The sequence below is a fragment of the Eschrichtius robustus genome, chromosome 11 (genome assembly GCF_028021215.1).
Source record: "Eschrichtius robustus isolate mEscRob2 chromosome 11, mEscRob2.pri, whole genome shotgun sequence".
Lineage (NCBI taxonomy): Eukaryota > Metazoa > Chordata > Mammalia > Artiodactyla > Eschrichtiidae > Eschrichtius > Eschrichtius robustus.
This window is the reverse complement of record NC_090834.1, coordinates 15,751,482-15,763,691: the sequence shown is the minus strand read 5'-3', so window position 1 is coordinate 15,763,691 and position 12,210 is coordinate 15,751,482. Positions and strand designations below refer to the sequence as shown.

At 37.0% G+C, this 12,210-nt stretch overlaps 1 protein-coding gene across 4 annotated transcripts in view; it reads right to left on the bottom strand.

The window, feature by feature from the left end:
* The window catches only part of SIK3 (SIK family kinase 3), a 252,510-nt gene that overhangs the window by 81,362 nt on the left and 158,938 nt on the right, over positions 1-12,210 (bottom strand). The window lies entirely within an intron of this gene.

Here is a 12,210-nt window from a genome sequence, read left to right as displayed (position 1 = left end):
GCAAATGAATGAGTCAAAGAAGTAAAACAAACAAATGGAAAACAATACACTTACAGTCCTGATTTGTATCTATAAAAATTCATTAGTAATGAGCACCCAAACTTCGTTAAGTATAAATCCCATTACACATACATATGGATAAGAATACACTCGCCCGACCATAAGGAAGGAAGAGCTGTGAGGGATGCACGTAATGGTTTTCTTCAAGGATCGTTAACACTCAACACCTTCCTGTTCATAATCTCCGTTGCAAAAGATTACATATACACAGCAAACATGCACATGAAGATAAGTATCAGCAATATTTCCTGTGCTAAAGGGTGAGTCAAAAAGCAGAGTCACAATTATCAATCATTTGAGGAAAGAATAGACAGAAATTAGTCATTGCTGAGAGGGGAAAACCTGCTTTATATAGGATTCTGTTTAGGTTAATATCTCTTCTGCTTTCTCAAAGGTTTACAATTTGACATAAAAATGTACTTATTTGGTGACTGTTCTCTGGAATGCATAGTAATATGCCTGCATCTTTACATTTGCATTTATTGTGCTTACCAAATATTTTTAAAACTATGTTATTAATTTTTACAGATAACATCAATAGAAAACCAAGTGAAGTTTCTACCACTTTAAATGAAATAATTTCATTGGCTACGTCACTAACTAAGGTACAACAGAAGAATTTACATGGGATAAACTTTGTAATTCTATAAATCAGGCTATCCTCTATATTTACAAAGGAATTGATTGACATATAATCAATGTCATAAGTCCTATAACTTTTTTCTAATAGTGGAAGTAGGTTTATATTGAACCAATGACATACATATCCTTAACCCAGTTCTCCATCTAACAACATATACAGATCATGACAGCTGATGGGATTAGAAATGTCAGTGACACAGTTTGCTCTGCTTGAAATCTGTAATAGCTCATCAGCACTATCCTTAAATCAACTGATCTAGCTGGAAAAAAGACACATTTGCCATCATAAGCATCCTGAGATAGTGGGAAAGTGGAAAATTAGACAATATAAGTGTATTATTTTTTGTTTTTTAATAGTAGTTTCAGTAATACTACCCAATTGTCTTGGCACCATCTCCATCCCCCATGGGACCAGTCAGGTATATCTTTTCTTCATCACAAAGAAGAACTTTGAGATAAAACATATGCACCAGTAATGACTGACAAGATTAAGAGCTTAGGACAAGAAATGGAGGGGGGGTGGTTTGAAGAAGGAGGCAAAATGACAATCCATCTACATATCAGATTTTCAAACAATTCAAACTACATTCTGACCACAACGGACATTAAACTTTGGAGACCAAATACTATAGTAATTTTAAGAACAATGTTATAAGTAGTTTATTTGAATTATTAAGAAAGACCCCTCAAAGGAGTTGTTATAATTGTTAGAGTTATCAATGACCCACACATAAGATCTTTGAAGCATTTCCCTCAAAAACAATCATTATTATGGCCAAGATCACCAATTTGGTAGAAAGCAAGAGAAAATAAGAAGTCTTTAAGCTTAGATGTTAGAAGGACTAGGATACAGCTTTCTACAGGAGTTTAGAGGTGGTGATAAATGAGCTCACACTCTGGTATGTTTAGGCTTCTGGTGAGATCTGTCAAAAGAACTTCAAACAACACAAGGTCCCCAACTAGGGACAGGGAGTGAATACAAGCTGTTGAAGAACTGGACGTCCATCAGATGTGAACACCATGCTCCACTTGAAGAGGCCATTCTCTCTAACAGTACCTGCTCCTTTGACCCACTATTTCTCTTAAGCCAAGGCCTAATTATTCTAATAATGTGCTTTAGCTGCGAAACCTTGTCTAATTAAAGAGCTTTGAAGAGACAGCTATTCTTGAGAAACACAAAAATAAACCCTTATGAAGGTTTACCATCAGAAGCTCATTTGGCCAAGCCACCCATTAATTAAAATGCCCAGGAGACATTCATCTGGCAGTAAATACTAATTACCAGAACACATCAAAGAGCTTCTTAAATACAACAGAATGATTAATTTAGCAATTGCCAAAATAAGGGATTTTCTTTTATTAAAAAAACCTCTTTGTATTTTCTAAGTACTTTGTTTTCCTAAAATGATTGGAAAGTTCTCAAAAATGTTACACAGGCCAGGAGCTGGTGGAACGCAGCCTAGTTCTGTTTTATCTCTACAATGACACATTGGTTGTCCTTGGATGAATCATTTATACTGCCAATATTGCCACCTCTTGATCTGCTAAACAGAAATAAATTCTGTTACATGCTATGGCCAAAGAAAGAATAGCATGTTTGGGAATAAACTTGTACTTTGACTAAGAGTTATCATATATGACATAATTTTAACTTTCAAAGACATTTAAAAAGCTATTTTTTAAAAAGGTCCACTCATTACTACACAAATACTATTTCAGCATTTGGTTAATAGATCATAAGGATCTTTGTTCAGGATTCTGTAGTGTTTGAAAGTGATTATTATCATACACCAATTGTACTGTTACACGGTTCTGGTTACAAGGTATTTGTGATAGCACACTCGGTAAAATGGCTGAACTATATAGTACTTTCCCTAAAGATACCTACAGTATCCCTATAGCTATGAATATAAAGAAGATACACAATTTACTTTTTTAAAAAATGTGTTGTCTGCAAACGTCAGATGTTTCTTACTAGCCATTGTGTTTGATGTTTAAGTTCTCTCTTCTTTGGGAACGCTGTGCTCTTCCCCATACACAGGACCTTCATACTGGCTCAATGTCATTCAGACTTTAGCCTCTGCTTTTATTTTTGCCCATCTTATTACCACCACCACCACTCCCCGCCTCTAGCCCCTGTTAGTTTGCTTTCAGTGTAAACCTACAGGGTCTAGTGGGTGTGCCAGGAAACCAGCAGCCTGCAGTGGTTTTTGGTCCCTGCTGAAATTGCCTTTCAGCTGCCTGCTGACAAATGGCTGCTTTATGTTCATGTGTGCTCCATAGGCAGGCAGCAAAAATTCTTCAAGTTCAAATATGACACTTAACTTTCAGCGAAGAAACCCAGAGCAGTAGTAGCCCAGCCTCAACTTAACACAAAGTCACAGCATTTGAATACACACTGGGGTAATTTCAGAAGGCAAATGAAACAAATAGCTCCTGAGCCACTCAACATTCAAAGTAAAATACATTCTGCAACTTGTCAGGATAAACCCACTTGCAAGGAAATCTAAAGAGTTGTTCTGCTTCTTCTGGACAGTTTAGTGAGCTAGTTCTCCGAAATACTGGGCGATACCACCCATACCTCCAGTCCCAAACACCCCATCCTGCAACCATAACCCCAGCCCCCCACCCACACCCCTGAGTCTAGACAATCTTCAATCCATCACAGTAAGTCCCTTTTCACCATCAATTAACTACTACTCTATTTAGTTGCCATTATACCTCCGCGGCAAATTTAAAGTTTTTCTCTATCACAGCTTCAACCATTTCAACCCAGACAAGGATGAGGTGACTCTCAATTAAAAGGAGAAAACGGTTCTCCTGTATTCAAGCTCTTATCAAAAGTAAGGAGCCTGTGAAATAAAAACAAAACAAAACAACAACAAAAAAAGAAAAAAGTAAGGAGTCTAAGTTCTCTCTCTCACTTTCCAATCACCATAAATAACTTGGCACTGGATTTCTGTAATCTTTTTTTATCTGTTCTTCCTTACAAAATCAAAAGTAGTTAGTGACACTAAGGGATTTATATACCTCATGAGGAGTATATTATTAGAAGCGGAGGGAATGAATTCTGAAGTTTCAAAAGTATTAGAGCACCAACATTTATAAAGTTTGCTTCAGAATTCACTGTTTGTAATTTTGTCCCAATCTGACTCAGGAAGAAATATCTTGTGGTACAGTTAGATTCTAACCTTTCAAAGAGCAAAAATACACATAAGGCAGTCTTAACGTCCCTAGACCAGCCTTGCTGGAGTGTCAGAGGCATGCCACTAATGGGGTAGCGGTGGGAAGCCAACATTTCTTAAAATAAGTCACTTTTCCACTATAAACAGACAGTGTCTCCATTTGTCTGCTAGGTCTACAACTTCTAAGATCCAAAACACTAGCTGAAAATGAACATACCCTGATAGCAGGTCAAGCAACAGGGCAGAAACTTTTCATTTTTCATGATGAAGAAATAACCCAGTCTAGAATGGGGAAAAGGCGGCTCATGTGCTAAGCTTAGGTGGCTACCTGGAAAGATTTCTGCCAATTCCAAGCTAACCACAGCTAGCAGTTCTTCGCTTTGCCACTCAGTTCTATCATTTCTTCTTTCTACACTCATGGAAACGACTTTCTGTTTATCAAACAAATGCTTCTTTCCAAAAGAGTCAGGGCGAGGCCAAGATAACTCAGCTTCCTGGGAGAAGGTTAACAAGAGTGCACTCAAATGTCACACTGTCCCTAACCCTCGGAGGCCCCAAGCTGCCAAGGACTAGAGGAATAGGGCTTGTTATTTGGTTTTCCTTGCCAAGATTCCAACTACCTCATACCAGGCTTCTTTACTTGTTGCTGCTGCTGGTTTCCATCTCTTTTCTTCATCCTTCCAGTGGTCCAGGCCAAAAACCTTGCTGTCGTCTTTCATTCTCTTTCTCCCACACCCCACATCCAATCCATCAGCAGATTTTATAAACTCTGCTGTCAAAATACATCCAGAATTCAACTATTCCTCACCCTTATCCCCACCCCACTCTAGTGCCACCAACCTAGTCCAATAGCCATTATCTCCCTCCTGGTTTACTGCAGTAACCTTAGAATAAACTCCTAACCAGTATCCCTGATTCTGCCCTTGGCTCACTGCGATCTACTCTCAAAATGACAGCCAAAATAAGAAGTCTTTTTTTTTTTTTAACTTTTTTCTTTTGAAATAATTACAGATTCACAGGAAGCTGCAGAGATAGTACAGAGAGATCCCATGTACCCTTCACCCAGTTTCCCCCAATAGTTAAATCTTACATAATTATAGAACAATATCAAAACCCAGAACTTGACATGGGTAGAATTATGTGTATACTCCTATGTCATTTTATCACATGTATAGATTTGTGGAACTACCACTGCAACCAAGATACAGAATTATTTGGAGTTACTCATTACTGAGTATTCTTGCAGGCATAAAAACAAAATGTCCACTATTACTTTTTTCTACTATCCCAAATATTAAACTTTTTCCTACAGGGTTCTGAGAAAACACAATTTCTTTCTGATTCACTTACAGTCACAAGATATGCTTTAGTTCTAAAAGTTTTTGTTTTTTTTTAAATTTTTATTTATTTATTTATTTTTAATTTATGGCCACGTTGGGTCTTCGTTTCTGTGCGAGGGCTTTCTCTAGTTGTGGCAAGTGGGAGCCACTCTTCATCGCTGTGCGCGGGCCTCTCACTATCGCGGCCTCTCTTGTTGCGGAGCACAGGCTCCAGACACGCAGGCTCAGTAATTGTGGCTCACGGGCCCAGCTGCTCCGCGGCATGTGGGATCTTCCCAGACCAGGGCTCGAACTGGCGTCCCCTGCGTTAGCAGGCAGATTCTCAACCACTGCGCCACCAGGGAAGCCCAGTTCTAAAAGTTTTAAGCTAGAACTATTTCTATTTTTTTCCTATGCCTTCTTACTCATACAAAAGAGCTTTGCATGTGACGGATGCTTAATAATTACAGATTAACTCAGGGAATATCCATCAGAGGAAAGACTATACACGTATTTTTTTACTCTTCATCTTGCCACTAACAAAGTTTGTAAACTAAGCATGGTTTATGTTAAGGCTTTATAAAAAAAAACATGCTATTCTTTTGATACAAAGTCTGTTTACATTAATGTATAAAGGAGGATTTGTTTTCTTATAGTTTCTTAAAAAAATACTTCTAGACTAAGCATAAGCCCAGGTAGCCTATGAAATAGGATCCCGTATATTCTTAAAGGCCTTTCAAGAATGTTATTCAGACTTCTCAGATATAGTGCAAATGTTTCTCGTGCTACACCAATATACTAGCAAAGGTGGGTTAGCTAATTTTGTAATACAGAGATTCTTCCCTGATTCCTAGTATAATCTGCAGGTTCCAAATCCAGCTCATTCTTTCTCTGAAGCTTTCCCTAACCTACTCATCTACTCTAGAAGAACTGGTCCATAATTTTTATCTAATGGCATTTAGCCTATACACCTCTGTAACATCAGTGAACAACTGTATTACAGTTGTTTCTTAACATGTGTATCTCCCTCTCTAGACCAGGGATTCTTAGTCCATGGATGGGTTTCCATCCACGAATCCTGTAAGGGTAAAGGAAAATATGGATAGTGTGCTTCCATTTGTGCAGTAAGGAAGAGGAAATACAAATATGTATGTGGGCGTATGTGTGTATATTTAATTTATATTTTCTAAAGGAAGTAATATTAAGTGAGAAACTTCTTAAAATGGTTACTTATAAGGGAATGGAAAAGGGGTGGAAGCTAGAATTTCCTGAACGTACCCTTTTTTTATAGTTTTAGTCCTGAAAACATGTAATGTCTTAAATAACTTACACAATTCAGAATTGAGTCAAAGAGAAGAAAAATTTCTAAAAATTGAAAGCAAATTGGAAAAAAAAAAGAACGTAACTCTGAGTTAAGTTGTGACATAACCAGAAAATAATTTTTTTAAGTGACAATTGAATGCAGTATTTTGCCTATGCATCTTTAATGGGCTATATCCTGAGGACAAAAAGAACCAGTAGTCTCTTTAATACTTGTAATAAAATTGGTATTACTTTGAGTCAGTCTTGCCCTCACTCTCATATTAAATATGTAATTACGTTAAAGTCATTTGAAACCACAAATTTTCAGCATAAGAGAAATGAGACATAAATACATAATATTCAGGAAGTAGAAACACTGAAATTTTAAATTTCAATTGGAATGTTAGTACAAACTTGTATTTTACTTTTCTCTCTATAAAAACCACACATTTGCTACCTCTGTGCCCTAAACAGGCCTCTAAGCAATGACAACCCAGTAGTAATATAAGCATCCCTAGGGGACAGGCTGAAGGAACCAGAGCTCCCAGGAGAAATGTTTGATTCCAGGTCTGGGACAGGAAGTATTCAAGATAAGCCTGGAACATCTTACCTAAAAGCAAGGAAGCTATTAAAGACTATTGGGATCAGGGGCTTCCCTGGTGGCACAGTGGTTAAGAATCCGCCTGCCAATGCAGGGGACACGGGTTCGAGCCCTGTTCCGGGAAGATCCCACGTGCCTCAGCGCAACTAAGCCCATGCGCCACAACTACTGAGCCTGCAGTCTAGAGCCTGCGAACCACAACTACTGAGCCTGAGTGCCACAACTACTGAGCCTGCACGCCTAGAGCCCGTGCTCCACAACAAGAGAAGCCACCGCAATGAGAAGGCTGTGCACCGCAACGAAGAGTAGCCCCTGATCGCCGCAACTAGAGAAAGCCCACGTGCAGCAACAAAGACCCAAGGCAGCCAAAAATAAATTAATTAATTTTTAAAAAAAGAAAGCAAGCAAGCTATGTGCAAACACATAACTTTAAAAAAAAAGACTATTGGGATCATGTCAAAAGAACACAGGAGTCAACTTAAAGAGGCTTCCGCTAGCTAAGTGGAGTAATTTGAGCATCAAAAGAGTAATAACTCAATGGACTGAAACACTTCAAACATGTTAAAATCTGTAAGTTCACAATGATATTACAAAATAAACAAAATCAACTTCATTGGTCACCACTGGTAATTGCTAGGGTACCAGTTCATTATTCTGATATTTAATACATAATGAAAAAGAATCAAGCATTTATTTTGCCTTTATTGTAGTTTCTAAATCATTTATAGGCAAAGTTCTTTACAGAAGAATTAGAGCTAATAAATGCAGAAAGAATGAGAGAATTAAAAAATCACCATTTTGCAACTTCTAATGAAGGAATGTATTTATTAGGCAACTAAATAATAAGAGTGGCTAAAACATTTGATCAAAAGTGGATGAGAAACTTTATAAAAACTTTATGAAACTTTATACATCACTAAAAGTGGTGAAATCGGACATTATACAAATCCTGAAATGATGCAACAGTTAGACTATGATGTATTCCTCTCCCGACCCCACCAAGGTGGACCCTTCTTTAACCAAACCACTTTACAAGAAATAGTGAGCCAGAGACAACATGCTGAATGATGCAATAAGGATCCAAATCCAGAATGTGGGAAATTTTACAAGATGATCCAGTTTCTTCAATAAATAAATGTCATAGAAAAAAAAAAACAAAAAACGTGTGTGATGGCAGGAGAGAGAAGGGGTTGTTATAAAGCATAAAAAATTTAAGATACTTATTAACTCTGGATGTCTGGACTTCGTTGCATCATGATATGAATAAACTATAAATAGATGTTTTGAGACAATTGGAGAAAGCTACGAAACATGGCCTGCCTGTTAGTTAATTTTGTTGGGTTTAAGAATGGTATTATAGACTTTAGTTGATTATGAAGGATTAGCTGATACTGGATTTACTCTCCCACTTTAACCAACTATAAAATTTGGACTGTTTGCAGACATTGGGCAATAACCAACAAAAGGCTATGATTCTTCAGAGAAAGAAAGCACAAGAGTTGCGCCCCATATTCACCCCAAACCACAACCTATGAAAACAGATCAGAGTTAGGGGCTGGTAAGGCAGTTAGAATTTGGGTGGCAGGAAAACAGAGAAGGAGAGAGAAGCAGAGGAGGAACATCAAAAGTTACAAAAGAAATTCTGATGAGGTCTTGGCCAACTCTCAAACTGCATATGAGCAAAAGCAAGACTATAAAAGGCCTAGCATTAAAAAGTTGCTGGGAGGATGAAAGCTAAAGAGAAAATTTTAGAGATTATATAGTGCACATGGGATGCTGGCGTTCAGATACAGCTTACAAGGCAAGACCTTGGTGAATATTCTACATACTCAGTGGAGAGCCCAGAGGACAACACCCTGGGAGTAAGGGCTGTGCCATGGGAATAAGGGCAAAACTAAAACAGAACCAACATAACAATGCCTAAAACTAATAAGCCTCAGCATGATCAAGTTGATCCATCATAATTCAACCTCCTGCCAGAACAAACTCAACACTGTAGAAGATAACATAATCCAGAGTCTTTATAACGTGTCACTCTTAATACCCAGTATACAATAAAAAAATTACTAGACATGGGAAGAAGTAGGAAAAATGACCAATAATCAAGAGTTTAACGTCAACAGAAGCAGAACCAAAGATGACTTGGATATTGCAGTTAGCAGGCAAGGACTTCAAAAACGACTGTGATTAATACGTTAAAGAAAACACAGGGAATGATGTACAAAAACGATAAGATGGAACATGTCAAAGGAGAATCAGTCTCTAAAATATATATAACTTATAGGGACTCCCCTGGTGGCGCAGTGGTTAAGAATCCGCCTGCCAATGCAGGGAACACAGGTTCGAGCCCTGGTCCGGGAAGATCTCCCATGCCACAGAGCAACTAAGCCCGTGCACCACAACTACTGAGCCTGCGCTCTAGAGCCCGAGAGCCACAACTACTGAGCCCGCGTGCCACAACTACTGAAGCCCATGTGGCTAGAGCCTGTGCTCCACAACAAGAGAAGCCACCGCAATGAGAAGCCTGCGCACCACGACGAAGAGTAGCCCCCACTTGCTGCAACTAGAGAAAGCCCGTGCGCAGCAACGAAGACCCAACGCAGCCAAAAATAAATAAATAAATAAAATAAATTTTAAACAAATAAAAAAATAAAAAATATATAATTTATAAACATATTCTAAAATGGCAAAACACCCGAAATTGAGAACTTATTGGATAGATTCAACAGCTGGCACAGCAAAAGACAGGATTAGTGACCTTGAAATAAATATTATTGTTAAGTTTTTAAAAATCCTTATATGCAAGAGGAAATATTAAGTATTTATATGTGAAATGATATGATTTCTTGATTTGCTTTAAAATACTTTTAACCAAAGAAAAGTTGGGGGAAAGGATGAAACAAAACCAGCAAAATATTGATAACTATCAAAACTAGGAGATGAGTACATCAGAGTTTATTATACTATTTTCTTTCCTCTTACATATATTTGAAAATGCCTATAAAAAGAAGTTTTTAAAAATGGAATCTATCATTTGCACACCTATTTTCATAACAGCATTATGTGCAATAGCCGAAAGGTAGAAACAACCCATGTATCTATCCATCCACAGATGGATTAAAAAATGTAGTATGTACATACAGTGGAATATTACTCAGCTTTAAAAAAAGAAGGAAATTCTGACACGTGCAACAACATGGATGAACCTTGAGGACTTTATGCTAAGTAAAATAAGCCAGTCGCAACAGGACAAATACTGTATGATTTCACTTATATGAGGTACCTAGAGTAGTCAAACTCAGAGACAGAACATAGAATGGTAGTTGCCAAAGGATGGGAGAAAGGTAAATGGGGAGTTGTTATTTAGTGGGTACAGAGTTTCAGTTTTGCAAGATGAAAAGAGTTCTGTAGATGGATGGTGGTGATAATGCAAATATAATTAACACCACTGAACTATATACTTAAAAACGGTTACAACAGTAAATTTTATGTTATGTGTATTTTACCACAGTTTTTTTAAAAAAACAAAGTCTCTCTCTCTCTCTCTCTACCTCTCCCCCTCCCTACCCCACATGCACACACACACAGACACCAGCCCAGAAAATATCTTCAGGATATCAAAGTTTGAAGGCACACTGAAATTAAATGCACTAATTCCAAAAAATGAGCTAAAAATCTCTTTATATAAGTCAAATATTTTAAAATATTATGACTAAAATATCTTTATTTTTCTAGAAGTTTTGCTTTGTCAGAAAAGACTTCATTTTCCAAAGACTTCATTTTCATTTAAAAAAAAAAAAAAAACCAGTTCAGAAAACCCTCAGAAAAAATATTAATATAGGAGCCAGGTAAAAATATTCCTTTTGCTCATTCTCTGGGGCATTTATTTTTACGTCATGATAGAACCGACAGGATGGTCAGACGACAACCATGAATAGATATCTGGCAGTAAAGTGAGGTCATCAAACTGTAAGTTTCTAAGCACTAAGCACAGGTGGCTTCCTCACATACCTTGGGCAGGTTACAAACATAAATGCTAAAGCCATGTCTGATACTGAGAAAATAAAACCAAAAAAATGAAGAATAATGAACAGGAAATTAATTAGGGAAGGAGACGGAAGTAAATTGTTTTAATTTAGGATGACTGAATGAAATTCAGTGATACAGTTATTTGCTTCTGTCAGTAAAGCCTTAGAAAACAGCTAGTTTTTGTAGCCAAAGGGAGTAAATAATTTAGTGAGAAAACAGTATTTTAGTTATAAAAATATATAGAATGTCATGAGGATTAAATAAGAAAAGCATGTTACAACAACAACAAAACCACCACCCAAAACACAGTAGCGTGTTCAAATAAACAAATGTGATAGTGTTCTCAAACATTTAGGAGGTTGAAAGATAACATACGTAACACGTAACACAATATCTGGTACAGGATGGTTATACAATTTAGTCTTTCCCATTCTCTGCTCTGTGAGTCTGAGGGTCCCATAGCATAAATAAATGGCTTTGCGAGAAGTTCTGGGTTCCATACATGTTGACACCTTTAGGAAATGTCATTTTTAAGGCACTGAGAATGTCCATAATAAATCATACACACTTCAACACAGTACTGTTAATAATTTATTTTAAATGCTCATGAGTTCTGCCTGGTATTCAGGAAACTTTTCTTGATAAAGTGCTGGATTTATGACTTCATAGTCTCAAACAGGAAGTTTGGGGATATATATCTAAAGAAATCATACTGTGGAAGTTTTAAATTATGAGTTTAGTGGTTTACAGAACTAGCCAGTTTCTCAATTCTGTTTATAAAATTAAACAGACCCACACTGTCATGGCTGCCCCTTTATAATACAGTGTCAAATAATCATTTCAATAAATCAATTGAATGAGTAATAAATGCTCATTCAATAATCATTTATTGAAGCCTATTACATTGCTTAGAATTCATAATCTTTAATGTCTTTCTCTGCAGTTATCCAGAAAACAAAAAGGTGTTTTCCTCCCATGTCAAAAACTCATTTAACTAAAATATGTTATGGAATAACATGAAAATTCCATGCTTGACTTGGTTATACTTCACTGTGATACAATGAAATAAATA